The sequence below is a fragment of the Notamacropus eugenii genome, chromosome 5 (assembly GCF_028372415.1).
Source record: "Notamacropus eugenii isolate mMacEug1 chromosome 5, mMacEug1.pri_v2, whole genome shotgun sequence".
Taxonomy (NCBI): domain Eukaryota; kingdom Metazoa; phylum Chordata; class Mammalia; order Diprotodontia; family Macropodidae; genus Notamacropus; species Notamacropus eugenii.
In genome coordinates, this window is record NC_092876.1 from 169,028,488 (window position 1) to 169,045,773 (window position 17,286).

Below are 17,286 nucleotides of genomic sequence, written 5' to 3' on the forward strand. Positions count from 1 at the left end.
TTCTAGGCTTTTCTTGGTTCTTACTTTTGTTCTGAAATGTCGACTCCTCCCTGATCTTTCAAGAACTTTTTTTTAAAGTATTCTATTAAAAGTTCATTTCCATAACCTTTAAAGGATTATATATTCAGTTTGACAAAGTAAGTCAGTCTTGAGTGTTACCCTAAATATGTTGCCATTTTGAATATCTTTTTACATATTTTATCTCATTTTGGCAGTTGCATCATAGTCTTTGTGGTAGGATAGGCTGACTGTGCTGCTACCTTGGTACCTGAAATTTTTCCAGCAAGGTGAAGTATTTTTCTTTGACTCTGAAGTAATAAATTTTGACTATTCATTCTTGTGTATATTAATTTTATTGTCATCTTCAGATTGCAGTCAATAGATGCTTTATAATTTTACTTTGCAATCTGATTCTAATGTAACTGGACAATTTTCTTAATAGTTCTTGATATATTATGTTCAAGTTTTGTTGGGTCATAGCATGGAGGTAGTTTGAAGCTTAAAATTTCTCCCCTTGGAGTGTTGCTCATGTTAGTTTCTTCTGATATTAGCAATATTTTTTCTTGTGTTTTCAACCTTATCACTTTCCCCCCTAATATTTCTTGTCTCATGGAAGTATTGGATTCTGACTGACCTCTTTTTTGTTCTCCCCAGGGAAACCCCTACTTGGGTAAGTTTTTCTAACTTCTGTTTATAAGCTACTTTTTCTATTTTCATTTTTTTCACTCTAGAAATAAATAAAATTATAATTTCATTTTTAATCTTGTTGTATTTTCCAGGGACTCTCAGAGTACTTGTGTTGAAGACTTTGTTTGTGACTTAAGGTTTTGCTTATGATTATACCGTTAATATTTTTTCATAGATTTATCTCTAGGGCTTCTCTTAATACATACTACTTATTTATTTTGCTCAATTTTTTCCTCTGTTTAGATAGTATTTCCAACCATTGCTTTTATAACAGAACTCTTAACTAGGACTAAACTGTCTTCTATGGCACTCTTGCAGGGGTTGGGATCTACACATTTTATTTATTCATTTATTTTGGTACTGTGTCTCCTGTAGTCTGGATGCTGTTGATATTTGGGAACAGGGGGCTGGTATTTGACCCAAAATCCATGACTTCTGTTTCAATTCCTTGGTAGTGGACTACATGCACTAAATTTTGCCAATCTGTCTTTTCTTTGAGCAATATCTATCAAGAGTTGGTCTATTTAGGGGGTAGAGCCAAGATGGAGGAGTAGAAAGACACACATACTCTAGCTCTTCCCCCACAGCCCAAAAAATACCTGTAAAAAATGACTCTAAACAAATTCTAGAGCAGCAGAAGCCACAGAATGACAGAGTGAAAGAGATTTCCAGCCAAAGGTAACCTGGAAGACTAATAGGAAAGGTCTCTCCCATTGTATGCTGAGCAGAATGGAGCCCAGTCAATTCTGCATGGCACTGTGGGGAACAGGACCAGAACAGGCCTCTAGGACAGAATCCCCAGCAGGGAGGATCTCAGATCCCTCAACTAACAAATGCCAAAGAAAGCTTCAAAGTTTAGTAAAAGGACTTTGTGACTGGGTGAAAGGGGAGCAGGGTCCCTCCCCATCATTGGCCCCAGGTGGTAGAGGTGGTAGTGGCACCAACAGCAGTGCATCCATTTGTGAAGCACTCCACCTAAAGCATCTGAGGGAATCAAGCAGCTGATCTGAATCTCAGCCCTGAGCACAGTCCTGGGGTAAGGAGGAGCAATAGGACCCTCCTCTTGACAAAGGATTCAGAAGTCAAGTAACTGGCTGGGAAAATGTCCAGAAAAGGGAAAAAAATAAGACCATAGAAGATTACTTTCTTGATGAACAGGTATTTCCTTCCATCTGTTCAGATGAGGAAGAAAAATGCATACTGTGAGAGGAAGTCAAGGCTTCTATATCTAATATCTCCAAAATGAATATACAGTGGGCTTAGGCCATGGAAGAGCTTGAAAAGCAAGTCAGCAGCTTACTAAAGAAGACTCAAAAAAGTACTAAAGAAAATAACACCTTTAAAAATAGGCTAACTCAATTGGCAAAAAGAGGTCCAAAAAACCAATGAGGAGAAGAAGGCTTTAAGAAAAGCAGAATTAGACAAATGGAAAAGGAGGTTCAAAAGCTCACTGAAGAAAATGGTTCTTTAAAAATGAGAGTGGAGCTGAGGGAAGCTAATGACTTTATGATAAACCATGAAATTACAAAAAAAAAAGAATGAAAAAATAGAAGAAAATGTGAAATATCTCATTGGAAAAACAACTGATCTGGAAAATAGATCCAAGAGAGACAATTTAGAAATTATGGGACTACTTGAAAGCCATGACCAAAGAAAGAGCCCAAGCATTATCTTTCATGAAATTATCAAGGAAAACTGCCCTGATATTCTAGAACCAGAGGGCAAAATAAGTATTGAAAGAATCCACTGATCACCTCCTAGAAATATTGTGGTCAAATTTCGGAGTTCCCCTGTCAAGGAAAAAATGTTGCAAGTAGCTAGAAAGAAACAATTCAAGTATTGTGGAAATACAGACAGGTTCACCACAGGATCTGGCAACTTTTACATTAAGGGATCGAAGGGCTTGGAATAGGATATTCTAGAAGTCAAAGGAACTGGGATTAAAATCAAGAATCACCTACCCAGCAAAACTAAATATAATACTTCAGGGAAAAAAATGGTGATTCAGTGATATAAAGGACTTTCAAACATTCTTGATGAAAAGACCAGAACTGAAGAGAAAATCTGACTTTCAAACACAAGAATCAAGAAAAGCATGAAAAGGTGAACAAGAAAGAAAAATCGTAAAGAACTTTCTAAAGCTGAACTGTTTACATTCCTACATGGAAAGATAATATTTGTAACTCTTGAGGCTTGTCTCAGTATTTGGGTAGGTGGAGGGATTACACACACACACATACACACACACACACACACACACACACACGTATAGACAGAGAGCACAGGGTGAGCTGAATCAGAAGAGATGATACCTATAAAAATAAAGTTAAGGGGCAAGAGAGGAATATATTGGGAGGAGAAAGAGAGAAATGGAATGGGGCAAATTATCACTCATAAAAAAGATAAGAAAATCTTTTTCAATGGAGGAGAAAAGGGAGGAAGTGAGAGGAGAAAAGTGAAGCTTACTCTCTTCACATATAGCTTAAGGAGGGAATAATATGCTCACTCAATTTCGTATATAAATCTAGCTTACACTACAGAAAAGTAGGGGAGAAGGGGACAAGTGAGGTGAGGAGGATGATAGAAGGGAGTACAAATGGGAGAAGGGAGCAATTAGAAGTAAACACTTTTGGGAAGGGACAAGGTCAAATGAGAGAATAGAAAAAAAGAGGGAGGTAGGGTAGGATGGAGGAAAATATAGTTAGTTTCACACAACATGACTATTAAGGAAATCTTTTACAAAATGACACACATATAGCTTGTATTGAATTGCTTCCCTTCTCAGTGGGCATGGGTGAGGAGGGAGGAAGGGAGAGGAATTGGGACTCAAAATATTAGAAACGAATGTTGAGAATTGTTATTGCAGATAACTGGAAAATAAGCAACACAGATAATGGGGTATAGAAATCTATCTTGCCCTACAAGAAAAGGGAGAAGATGGGGATAAAGAAAGGGTGGCATGTGATAGAAGGGAGGGCACATTGAGGGAAAGGGTAATCAGATGCAAGATGCTATAGGGTGGAGGGAGGGGAAAAATGGGGAGAAAAATTGGAACTCAAAATTTTGTAGAAATGAATGTTGAAATCTAAAAATAAATAAATAAAAGCATAAAAAAGAATAATATCAGCAGTGCTAAAGACCACAATATGTTAAGGCTCGAGATGAATTCTAAGAATAAAAATTATTTTTTTAACAAAAACAAGCAAATGAACAGTTGGTCTCTTTACTACTTTATGCTTGTCAGGCCACAATAAGATGATTACAATTGCTCTGATTTCCTGCATGGCTGTTTTGTGTGGTTCTGATGGGGTGCTTGGGTGCACGTGTTTGGGCCCCAATTCAAAAAATCACTTTCTCTCTAAAATTCACATTTCTCCCTAACCTCAAAATATTGTCCCAGGCAGTTTTTTGCCAGCCCAAGGACACAGGCCACCCCAGCAACAACCGTTATCTTTCTCCTGATACAGTAGCCAGCTGCACTTATAGAACTTATTAGTCTGAACCAGCTGTGTACTGATTGAACTGGTTGTGCACTGGGCCATAAGAACTTTTACTACTCACCAACCAATCATATGTATCCTAGACTTAGACATACATATAGTCCCTTACCTTTATCTTGTCTAACAAAGCATTGATGAGAGTAGCCTGGGTATTTCTCAGTCAGCCCTGACCCTTAGTTGACTTAGTGATGTTTCAGGCCTAAAACCATACCTCCAGGTAGCCCTCCCCCCTGGGCAATTTATTTCCTAATGAACTCCGAGTAAAACACTTGCACAGTGGATACTAAAAGTGCATGTTCCTTTAAGAACTAACCACTTCCTAACCATTCCCTAATTTCACCCTGAATCACTTAATTAGCATATTTGCCACATGTTTTACCATAGAATATCCTATATAAACTTTACCTGTACCCCTCTAAGGTTGCAGATTCCCTAAAAACTCTTGCCAGATTAAAAGTACAATAAATCTTTACCTTGACCTCAACAATGCTTGAGTCTGTGAATTCTTCTCCAGATGCCCACACAGGGAATTTCAGTCTTGGAGTTCCTATATCCCCACCCCGTTCCAAGCCTCATCAGCTCCAGTCCTGAGTCATCATTCCTGGTTTTCTGAGGAGTATACTAGAGGACCCTCTCCTATGTATATATTCTTATGTGTAATTGTAGACTACTGAACAACATCTTTCACTCTTGAATAGTGAAATTCAAGAAATCTGGATTTTTAATCCTCCTTCTACCACTAGCTTTGTGACAGTGCCCATAACTCTACAAACTCTAGTTGTTCTAATTTATAACTGTACCTACTTCATTGAAGAAATATCTTTATTTGCAAGCCATGTAAAGGTCATAAGAGATAACACATGTCAAGGTCTTAATCAAGCATTCTTGAAATGCTACTTTCCCCTTTTATTAGGGCTATGTGCTATTTTTCTGTTGGATAGGGGGAGGGGTAGATAAATTTAGATTGTCTGAAAGTAGCTTTCTTTAAAACTTTTCTCAAGCAGTAGTTCACACAGTAAACTTATTCTGATTCATGCCTGCCACTTAAAATGACTTGACACGTATGTTAAATTTAATCTTCAATGTATATATGTACTCTGCCCCTACTCTGCCCCTCTATGTCAGGGACATTTTTTTTCTCTTTTTTTTTGCATCCCCAGGGCCTAGCATAGTACCAGTCACAGAGTGGTTGATATTCAATAAATAATTTTTGAATAATGGAAATTATAGTATAAATTACAAAATTAATTGTGACAAAATTTGTTAAATTCTTGGTTGTTGTTTTCTGGCATATTCAATATGGTACTTTATTCCAAGCACTTTTATTTTATTTGTCCATAGATTTTCTCTTTTTAACTGATAGGATTGAACTCGATAAAGTTCCTTCCATTTCTAACACTCTGTGATTTTGATTGAGATGATGCAAGAACAGAAGGCTCTTAGGGAATATATGTTTGTGGTGGCATAAGAATACCTAAGGAGGAGTCAGAGCCAAGATGGCAGAATAAAGGCAGAGACTCCCCTGAACTCTCCCCCAACCCTCTCCAAATACCTTTAAAAAATGACTCTAAACAAATTCTAGAGAATCAGAATCCTCAAGAATGGAATGAAAGCAATGACCAACCTAATAAAACTTGGAAGGTCACCAGGAAAGATCTGCAACACTAGGGTGAGAGAAGAGCACAGCCCAGCACAGGCTGTGCCAACACAGTCCAAGTAAATTGAGAAGAAGCATTAAGGAACTGATTCAATGACAGCAGTGGCACTTTCTAGATTCCTCAGCCCACAGGTGCCAAAGCAGGTCAGTGGGAAAGGTCTATAACAACTAGGTGAGAGAAGAGCATGGTACAGCACAAACCATGCAAGTATGGTCTTGGCCCCAAGAAGCCAGGAGCAGAGCTTGGGAGTGACTGAATCAGGAGTGACAACAGCTGCTTCCATAGCTCTCATTCCACAGACAGTTAGAGGGTTGAACAACTGATCAGGAGATTATAGGGGTCTTTTTGCTAGCAGTGAGGCAGGACTCTGTTGCTTTGTACATATACAGATCCAAATCACAGTCCTGGGTGGTAGTCCTGGGGTGAAGAGGAGCATTAGCAAAGCGAATCTTGCTGCAGCAGTGGAAAGGGGACCCTCCTCAGAGTTCCAGAAAAGAGTGCCTGTGGCTGCTCACAGATCAAAGCACAGGCCAAGAGATGAATAAAAATCTCTCCTTAGATCATACCACCTTGGAAGAACAAAAAACTTACAGGTCCATAGAAGCATCTCTGAAAACTGCACAAAACCTCTGAAGCTTGGGATAGTGCGCCCTCAAGTCTGTAAGCAGAGCCTCACTTTAACAAATAGTTAAAAGTCAATCCATAGGCTGGGAAAAGGAGCAAACAACAGGAAAAAAAAACTATTGTAAGACACTATGATGACAAGGAAGATCAAAACACACACACTCAGAAGACAACAAAGTCCAAGCTTCTACATTTAATGTCTCCAACAAAAATATGAATTTGTCTCAGGACATGGAAGAGCTAAAAAAGGATTTTGAAAACTAAGTAAGAGGTAAAGGAGAAATTGGGAAGAGGAATGAGAATGATACAAGAAAATAATGAGGGAGAAAGAGTCAATAGCTTGGAAAAAGAGATACAAAAAATAGTGAATAAAATAACACCCTAAAAACCAGATATGGCCAAATGATAAAAGAGGTAAAAAAACCAACAAGGAGAAGAATGCCTTAAAAAACAGAATTGGCCAAATGGAAAAGGAGGTCCAAAGCCTCACTGAAGTAAATAATTCCTTAAAAATTAGAATGGAGCAAATGGAAGCTAACGATTTAATGAGAAATCAAGAAACAATAAAACAAAAACAGAAGAATGAAAAATAGAAGACAATTTGAAATATCTCATTGGAAAAACAACTAACCTGGAAAATAGATCCAAGAAAGATCATTTAAACATTATTGGACTACCTGGAAGCCATGATCAAAAAGAAAATGTGCCTAGAAATCATTTTTTAAGAAATTGTCACAGAAAACTGTTCTGATATTTTACAACTAGAGAGTAAAATAGACATTGAAAGAATTCACCAATAACCTTCTAAATAAATCCTGAAGTGAAAACTGCCAGGAATATTATAGTCTAATTCTAGAATTCCCAGGTCAAGGAGAAAATATTACAAGCAATCAGAAAGAAACAACTCAGGTATGGTGGTACTACAGTCAGGATAACACAAGCTTCTACAATATAAGATCAAAGTGCTGATAATATGATATTCTGAAGGGTAAAGGAGATAGAATTATAATCAAGAATCATCTACCAAGCAACAGTGAGCTTAACCCTTTGGATGTGGGGAAGGAGAGAAATGGATATTAAATGAGGTAGAGGACTTTCAAATATTCTTGTTGAAAAGTCCAGAGCTGAATAGAAAATTTAACTTTCAAACACAAAATTCAAGAGCAGCATAAAAAGGTAAACAGGAAAGGGAAATTATAAGGGCCTTAATAGGGTTAAAGTGTTTACAGTATAAGTTGAATATGAGTGGATATTATCTAAAAACATCAAGGGGTGAGAGAGGAATGTACTAGGAGAAAGATAAAGGGAGAAGTAGAATGGAGTAAGAAAGGTAAGAAAAAACTTTTGCATTAGAGGGCTGAAAGGGGGAGACGACGGGGGTGAGTAAACCTTACTCTCATCAGATTTTCTCAAAGAGGGAATAACACACATATTCAGTTGGGAATAGAAATCTGTCTTACTTACCCTATAGGAAAATAGGAAAAGAAAAAAATAGGAGAAGAGCTGTGGGAGAGATTGATGGGAGGGAAGATTAGGGGAGGAGTAGTCAGAAGCAAAATACTTTTGAGGGGAACAGGGTGAAAGGAGAGAGAATAGAATAAATTGGGAGATTCAGATGGAAGGAAATAAAGTTAGCAACAGCAACTGAAAAAATTTTGAAGCAAGTTTCCTTGATAAAGGTCTCATTTCTCAAACATATAGAAAATTGAGTCAAATTTATGAAAATAAGAATCATTCCCCAATTGATAAATTATCAAAATATGTGATCAGGTTTTAGGTGAAGTGATCAAAGCTATATATAGCCATATGAAAAAAGATACATTAACTCACTATTGTTTGAAGAAATGTTGATTATAACAAATCTGAGGTACTCTCTCATATCTATTAGATTGACTAATGGGACAAGAAAGGAAAAATGATAAATATTGGAGGAGATGTGGGAAAAATGATACTTTTACATGTTGTTGGTACAGTTTTGAACTGATTTAACCATTCTGTACAACAATTTGGAATTATACACAAAGGGTTAAAAAAAGCCATTCATATTCTTTGACCTTGCAATACCTCCACTAGATCTGTATGCCAAAAGAGATTTTAAAAAGGAAAAAGACCTATATGTACAAAAATATTTATAGCAGCTTTTTTGTGATGATAAAGAATTGGACATTGAAGTGATGCTCATCAATTGGGTAATGGCTGAATAAACTGTTTCATATGATTATGATGGAATATGCTTGTACTATACGAAATGATGAGCAAGATGCTCTCAGAAAAAGTTTGGGAAGACTTGCACGGGCTGATTCAAAATAAAATGCACTATATAGAAAATAACAGTAATATTGTAAAATGATCAGTTGTGAATGACTTAGCTATTTTCTGCAATAAAATGAGTTGCCATACAACTCTGAAGGATTTAGAATGAAAAATGCTATCCAGCTCCAGAGAAAGAACTGATGGTGTCTGAATACAGATTGAAGCACTTTTTTTTTTACTTAATTTTTCTTGAGTTTTTTTTCTCTTGTCCTTGTTTAGTTTCACAAAATGTTTTGCATGAATAAACAAAAGTAAACTATATTGAATTTCTTACCTTCTCCATGAGGTGAGGAGGGGAGGAAGGGAGAGAATTGCTTTAAAAGCTTTAAAAATGAATGTCAAAAATTATTTTTACATGTAACTAGGGGAAGAATAAAATTCCAAATAAAAGGTTGAAAAGAAAGAAAAGACCTAAAGGGAGGAAGGTGAGATTATTGAAGAGGAGAAAATCTAATTGGAGATTCCTGAATGGGAATTCTGGCAAAATGATGCCGTTTGTCATGCACCAATGATTCCTGATAAATCTATCATTTCACTGCATTTGATAGGCCAGTAAGGGTCTTCTCATTATAAAGGAGGCACATAGGAGTTCAGAAAAAGTATTATCTACTCTGGCAATGGAGCTTTTCCATGGGCACTTGTTACAGAAAAAAAATGGGGTATGATAAAAGTGGTACTTGTAACCCAGAGTCTTAACTTCTTATAATTTCTCTTCCAGAAAGAAAAGGAAAAAGTATGAAATTTTGGAGAAGACAATCTGTTGAACATTATTTTGAATGGGGAGAAAACTCTACTAAATATGAAAGATTCCTGGCAAATGACAAAGAATTCAAAACATCCATTGACCCTAAAACCTGAGTACATACCACTCCACCAAACTGTGTATAAGATCAAATGAGAATTCTTATCCTTGGATGTTTCCTTGGGAGAAGGGTCTCTCCACCTACATTCTGCTAGTGTCTGAGATCAGATTTGAACTCAGACCTGTCCCTTTATCTGTTGCTTAGTAACGCCCATAGAGAGAAAACACTTTAAATTTATGATATCAAATATTAAAATGAGTATTTTAATTTAACAGATGAAATCAATAAACAGTTATAACTATTTACAAAATTTAAGTATGAAATTTCATAGCAAGCACATTCTGTAATCTTCATTAAAATGCTGGTTGGTTTCTATTAGTTTGTGAAAAAAAATCACTCTTGTTACCATTCGTTATTTTTTGCAACATATCAAGAAGAGACTCATTGTTAAAATCTTCTTCAAAAGATAAAATGGAAAATAGCTTCACCAGTAAAGAAGTCCTCTCTATTTCCATTGTCTTTTACAGCTTCTGCGTAGCCACCGTGTCTTTAGACAGCTAGGTTGCACAGTGGTTAGATTATGGAACTTGGAATTAGGAAAAGTTCAAATTCTGACTCAGACACCAGTTGTGTGACCTTGGACAAGTAACTTAAACTGTCTTCATCTTTCCTCAGTTGTGAAGTGAGGACAATAATAGCACCTATCTCCAGTAATGTTGTGAGATAAGATAAATGAAGTGTTTTGCATTGTAACTGGAAGAAGGTAGGAACTTAATGAATAATCATGTCTTTCATTCCTTCCCTTGTTCCTGAAGAGAGTAGGAGAGGGGAAGAAGGAAAAGTTTCTTAACAAAAGTGGCAACTGATCTGAGGTTTGAAAAAAGCTGTATGTCCCAAGTGCTAGCAATAGAAGAAAATGCATTCCAGGCATGACCATCAACAGTACAAAGGCATAGAAATGGAAAACATGTTGAGTTCTGAAACTAGATAATAGGTCCTTATTCCTGGAACATAAACATAAATAAAGATGTAAATAATAAGTAAAGTAAATAATAGAGATGTCATGAAATGTAAGTGGGAGCGACACTGTATATACTTTCAAATGCCAGGTTAAGGATTTTTCATCTTATGATCCAGTCAATTTTATTATGTTTTGAAGATTATGTCATTTGACGGTGCTTCTTAAGCTCATTTGCCCTTTGGAATACATTATTCTATTTTCTATTGCTATTTCTATTTGAAAGCAGAATAATCTTGTATTTGAAATTTCTCCATTTTATTTTTGAATATCTTTTTCCTGAACACTTGTAAAATTTGTTTAAAGCAGAACTGTTAATTTAACCACTACACATCTTAGAATTTGAAGAATAGTTATGGGTCAGTATTTCTGCTTTTCTGTATTTGTATGTGAGAGGGTTTTGTCCTAATATATAATTAATTTTTGTGAAGGTGGTATGTACAGCTGAGAAAAAGTATACTCTTTTCCACTCCCATTCAGTTTCCTCCAGAAGTTTATCATATATATAAGTTTTCCAAAATTCTATTCATTTCCTTAACTTATTTCTTATTTATTTCATGGTTTGATCTATCTATATCTGAGAGCAGGAAGTTGAAGTCCTCCACTAGTATAGTTTTATTGCTTATTTCATGCCATAAATCATTTAACTTTTGCTTTAACAGTTTGGATGCTATCTCATTTTGTGAATATATTTTTGGTGTTGATATCATTGCATTGTCTATGATACTTTTTAGCAAAATGTAGTTTCCCTACTTATTTCTTTCGGTTAGATCTCTTTTTGTTTTTGTTTTGACTGAGAACATTATTGCTTTCCCTATATTTTACCTCAGCCCTTTATTATTACTTTTTGGTGTGTGTGTTGCTTTTTTTTTTTTCTCTTTCAAGTGTGTTTCTTGTAAACACTGTATTGTTTGATTCTACTTTCTAATCTATTCTCTTATCTGCTTCCATTTTATGGATTAATGTATTCCATTCACATTCACAGTTATGATTACTAATTGTGTACAGGAGAACCTTAGTTCACAAATTTATTGCGTTATGAGATTCTGTTCATCATGTGATTTGTTCATATTTCAAAGTGAACTTTCCCATAGGAAATAATGTAGTGAGATAATCAGTACCACATCCCCAAAAATATTCATATAAAAATTATTTGTACTTTTAAGTAAGTTTTTGTTCCTAATGGATCTAAAATGCAATATAAACCAAAAATAAAATAAATTAACCTGCACTTTACCTTTGAGAAAAGTCATGGCTGGCATGAGGGAGAGGAGAGAGAGGAGGAGCAGGAAGGATTGTTGCTGGGAAGGAGAATCTCCTATGAGATCATCATGGATTTCAAAGTCGGGAGTGTTCTCTCTTATGCTACTTTCACTAAAAGTAAGACTAACATTACTGCCTTCACTTATTTTTCATTTTTTAGAAGCAATTTCATGTTTTGACTCACTGATTTTTTTTTTCCCTTTATGTTCACTTCTGACAAGGAATCTATGTAATGGCACTTGTTTTTGAGGCTTTTAAAAAATTTTGTTTTCAGTTTTAAACAATCACTTCCTTAAGTTTTAAATTTTCCCCCTTCCTTCCCCTCTCCTTCCTGAAACTACATGCAATCTTATATGGGTAAAAAAAAACAAAAACAAAAAACAAAAAGAAAGAAACAAACAAACAAAAACATTGCCCTAGTTGAGCATTATCCCTTTGCAAGCCATTCAAGTCGAAACATGACGTTTATACTACACATTTTTTGTTCATTCTGCAAGACAAATTTTGTGAAAAATTTTTCCTTCTCCAGTGAAGCATATGTGAACCAGGTTGTTCATAAACTGAGGTGCTACTGTATTTAATTTCATGTTATTCTCCCCAGTTTATTTTTCTCTATATATTTTTTCTCTATCCCTGCTCAGAAGTCTGTTTTGTTTCTGATCTTTGCCTCCGTTAATCTGCCCTCCCTTTCATCATCCTCAGCCCTCTTCTCTTATCCTCTTCTCCTCCTACTACCTTGTAGGGTAAGATAGATTTTTGCATCCAAAAGAATGTCTATGTTTTTCCCTCTTTGAACCAATTCTAATGGAGGAGAAGTTCAAGCATTTTTAACAGCCCCCAGATACACACACACACACACACACACACACACACACACACACACACACACACACACACACACACACACACCATTTTCCCCTTTGCTGCAAAAGGTCTTCCTTTTTGCATCTCTTTCATGTGAGGCATTTTCCCTTTTCTTTCTCTCCCCCCTTCTTGCACTTCATGCCACTTTCTCTGAATTTTTTTTCTGAGATCATATCAACATAGTTAACTTACACCTGTGTCCTCTGTCTATGTAGATTCCTCCTAACTAGTCTAACAATAATGAAGTTTTTTGAAGTTATAAGTATCATCGTCCCATATAGGAATATAAGTAGTTTAGCCATAATAAGGCCCCTATGATTTCTTTTTCATATTTACCTTTTTATGCTTCTCTTGTGTCTTATTTTTAAATGTAAAATTTTCTGTTTATCTCTGGTATTTTTTGTCAAGGATGCTTAAAATCTGCTAATTCATTAAATATGCTTTTCTTTTCCCTTAAGAATTATACTCAGGGGGTGGAGCCAAGATGGTGGAGTAGAAAGATGCACATACACATAGCTCCGAACCCACAACCCACAGAACGGCTAGAGGGGAGTAACTCACGGCGAATTCTGCACCCAGAGGCCATGGAATATTGGAGCGAGGGAGATTTCTGTTCCGGAGGAACCTGCAAACCTCTCGCGGGGGGTCCTTCGCGCTGCGGACTGGGCACTGGGACTGGGAGCTGAAGGCAGCCCTGCAGCGGCCGCGGCACCAAGAGGTAAAGATCCGAGCGGGCTTCGGGGACGGGATCTCCAGCGGCCACGCGGGTCCCTCCACTCACAGAGGGACCTGCAAACCTCTCACAAAAGGTCAGTTGCGCTGCAGACGCGGAGTCCAGCCCAGCCCAGACCTGCTGCGGCCATGACACCAAGAGAAACAGACCCGAGCAGGCTTCAGGGACAGGATCTCCAGTGGCCACACAAGTCCCTCCACCCACAGGTGACGGGGGTCGGTGATAGAGTCTCTTTGGCGGGTCGAGAGGGGAGTGGGGTGCCCCCATGATTCGGGCCCCCCCGGGAGGTAGAAGCTGAGAGGCGGCTGCAGACGGGGGCTCCCCAAGCAGGCGGGAGCCTGGATCCATTGTGGACGGTCTGTACATAAACCCCCTGAGGGAACTGAGCCTGAGAGGCAGCCCTGCCCCTACCTGACCACCTGAAATTAATTCTCACACTGAATAGCAGCCCTGCCCCTGCCAAAAGCCCTAAGGCTGGAAGCAGCATTTAAATCTCAGACCCCAAACACTGGCTGGGAGGACCAGGAGGCAAGGTGGGTGTGAGGAGAATATTCAGAGGTCAAGTCACTGGCTGGAAAAATGCCCAGAAAAGGGAAAAGAAATAAGACTATTGAAGGCTACTTTCTTGGAGAACAGACATTTCCTCCCTTCCTTTCTGATGAGGAAGAACAATGCTTACCATCAGGCAAAGACACAGAAATCAAGGCTTCTGTGTCCCAGCCCACCCAATGGGCTCAGGCCATGGAAGAGCTCAAAAGGAATTTTGAAAATCAAGTTAGAGAGGTGGACGAAAAACTGGGAAGAGAAATGAGAGAGATGAAAGAAAAGCATGAAAAGCAGATCAGCTCCCTGCTAAAGGAGACCCAAAAAAATGTTGAAGAAATTAACACCTTGAAAACTAGCCTAACTCAATTGGCAAAAGAGGTTCAAAAAGCCAATGAGGAGAAGAATGCTTTCAAAAGCAGAATTAGCCAAATGGAAAAGGAGATTCAAAAGCTCACTGAAGAAAATAGTTCTTTCAAAACTAGAATGGCACAGATGGAGGCTAAGGACTTTGTGAGAAAGCATGATATCACAATACAAAACCAAAAGAGTGGGAAAATGGAAGATAATGTGAAATATCTCATTGGAAAAACAACTGACCTGGAAAATAGATCCAGGAGAGACAATTTAAAAATTATGGGACTACCTGAAAGCCATGATCAAAAGAAGAGCCTAGACATTATCTTCCATTAAATTATCAAGGAAAACTGCCTTGAGAGTCTAGAACCAGAGGGCAAAATAAATATTCAAGGAATCCACAGAACAGCGCATGAAAGAGATCCAAAAAGAGAAACTCCTAGGAACATTGTGGCCAAATTCCAGAGTTCCCAGGTCAAGGAGAAAATATTGCAAGCAGCTAGAAAGAAACAATTCAAGTATTGTGGAAATACAATCAGGATAACACAAGATCTAGCAGCCTCTACATTAAGGGATCGAAGGGCATGGAATAGGATATTCCAGAAGTTAAAGGAACTAGGACTAAAACCAAAAATCACCTACCCAGCAAAACTGAGTATAATACTTGAGGGGAAAAAATGGTCTTTCAATGAAATAGAGGATTTTCAAATTTTCTTGATGAAAAGACCAGAGCTGAAAAGAAAATTTGACTTTCAAACACAAGAATGAAGAGAACCATGAAAAGGTGAACAGCAAAGAGAAGTCATAAGGGACTTACTAAAGTTGAACTGAGAAAGCCACTTCATTTCTCTGTGCCTCAGTTTCCACATATGTACACTGAGGCAGTTGGACCCTACATCCTCCCAAGTCCCTTCCAGTGCCAGTTCTGTGCTCCTGAATCTAGTTTGCAGCCTTTGCCTCTTGGCCTTCACTGAATTCTCTGTTCTATCTATACTTTCTCCCTTGTTCATAGACTTGACCTTATAATCAAACAGTTCAATATGTAACGGCCACGACTGTTGAATTCCTTTTTGCCTTCTATGAGTCCAGTCGATGTTTGACCATGAATCATTCTCTAAACCTGCCTTCTGTTCTCTCAGGATGTCATTTAGCTTTCCCAGATTGCCTGTGGGTCCCAGTCTTCACAGAGGTTATTCCAAGCTTTCCCATTCTCCTGAAGCCCCCAATGTACCTCTCAGCAGGTAGTGTCATTGTTACCTTTTGAAGAACTTTGGGTGTTTAGCTTGGGACTTGGACAGATTAGTTGTTGTCAAGATTTGAAGTGTCACTGAATGGAATGATGAGCATTGCTCCCTTTGACCCCAGAGGACTGAACCAGGAGCATTCAGAGAAGGACCAAGAACCCAGCTTAGGTTGAGAAACCCTTCCTCGCACTGAGAGCTGTCCTATTCTATCTCTGGACATAATAGGGTTGCCTCCTCACTCCCGTCCAGAGAGATTTGGGGGCTAAAACAGACTGACCGTCTCTCAGGCGTGTTATTCAAAGGATTCTTTTTTGGGGTAACTTGGTCTGGATGGGTGCTCATATCTGGTCTAACTTAGAAAATTATCTGATTTACTGAGAAGATACAAGTAAAACATTTGGAGTCCTCACCTGTGAGAGGCAGCATGATGTAGATGGTGGGAAAAATATGGTCCTTTGAATTCAGAAGACTACTGGGTTTAAATCAATCCTATCTCTATGCCTACAAATTATGTGATCTGAGGCAAGTCACTAAAGCCTCCATTTTCTCATCGATAAATTGGAAAGACCAATAAGAAGGGCAGTGTGGCTGGAGATGGGATTAAAGTCTTAGAATCCTGTAAAGGCAGGAAAGAGCCAGGAAACTGAAGTAAACTCTACAAACATTAAGTGGTAATAATGAGGTTGGGCATCTTAGAGAACCCCCCACCCAAGAGTTAGAAAGCTTCGTCATACACCTATCTCCTCCCAGAAGCAGAATTCTAGATTCCCTTTCCTCCTCTCAAGTTCACCATACATCGCCTGCCAAGAAGCTCACACACATCCTTCTATGTCAGCACTTTTGCTCCATAGCTGCCATTTTCTTTTTGTGGACCCAGACTCCATCAGAGAGACATACTGTATACAACATAAGATGTGAAGGTGGGCCCTAGAGTTTAATCATGACCCATGGATATTTACAGCTGACTTGAAGAGTAAGCAACTCTATGGCATTTTTTTAAATATAAGAAGTCAATGGTTCTCGGTCATGACAGCTCTGTCTCTGTACAATGACTGGAAATATAATTAGCTGAGAGGTTGGATTCTGCAGCTTATGCATTTCAAAGTCAGCCTTGGCTTTGTTTGTTGTATATTAAATGTTCACCAAGATGTGAAGCAACATCCAGTAAGTCTGGCCAGTCTCTAGCTGGGTCCAAAAGTCTGATGGTAGATAATTTTCTCAGGTCTGGCTATGTAAACCTCTTTTAACCTGAGGATTGTCATTCTTTTAGGCTAATCCCTCTGGACTGTAACCTTTCTCCAAGAAACCTGGTATGATGGCAGCTGAGAGAAAGCTTATTGTTTATATCTATTTCTGCTGATAGAAAGTTTTTCCTTCTATGAGGTTACCATGACTGTATCATTTTCAACTCGTCTGATCTGGTTGTTTCCTTTGCTATTTATTTATTTTGACATTGTCCCTTCACTTCACCAAATTGCAGCTAAAGCCTTTGCCTTCACCCCTTCTTCCTTCATTTGGTTGTTAAAGCTATCTCAAACCCAGTAACCCATAGCCACAGCCACTAGGGACTTAACACTGCTTCTTGTATGTTCTTTGTCTGCCTAGCTATTTACTTATTGTCTTTCCCATTACAGTTAACCCTTCTACATTGTGACTTCCCCATTGAGGTTTTGATATAT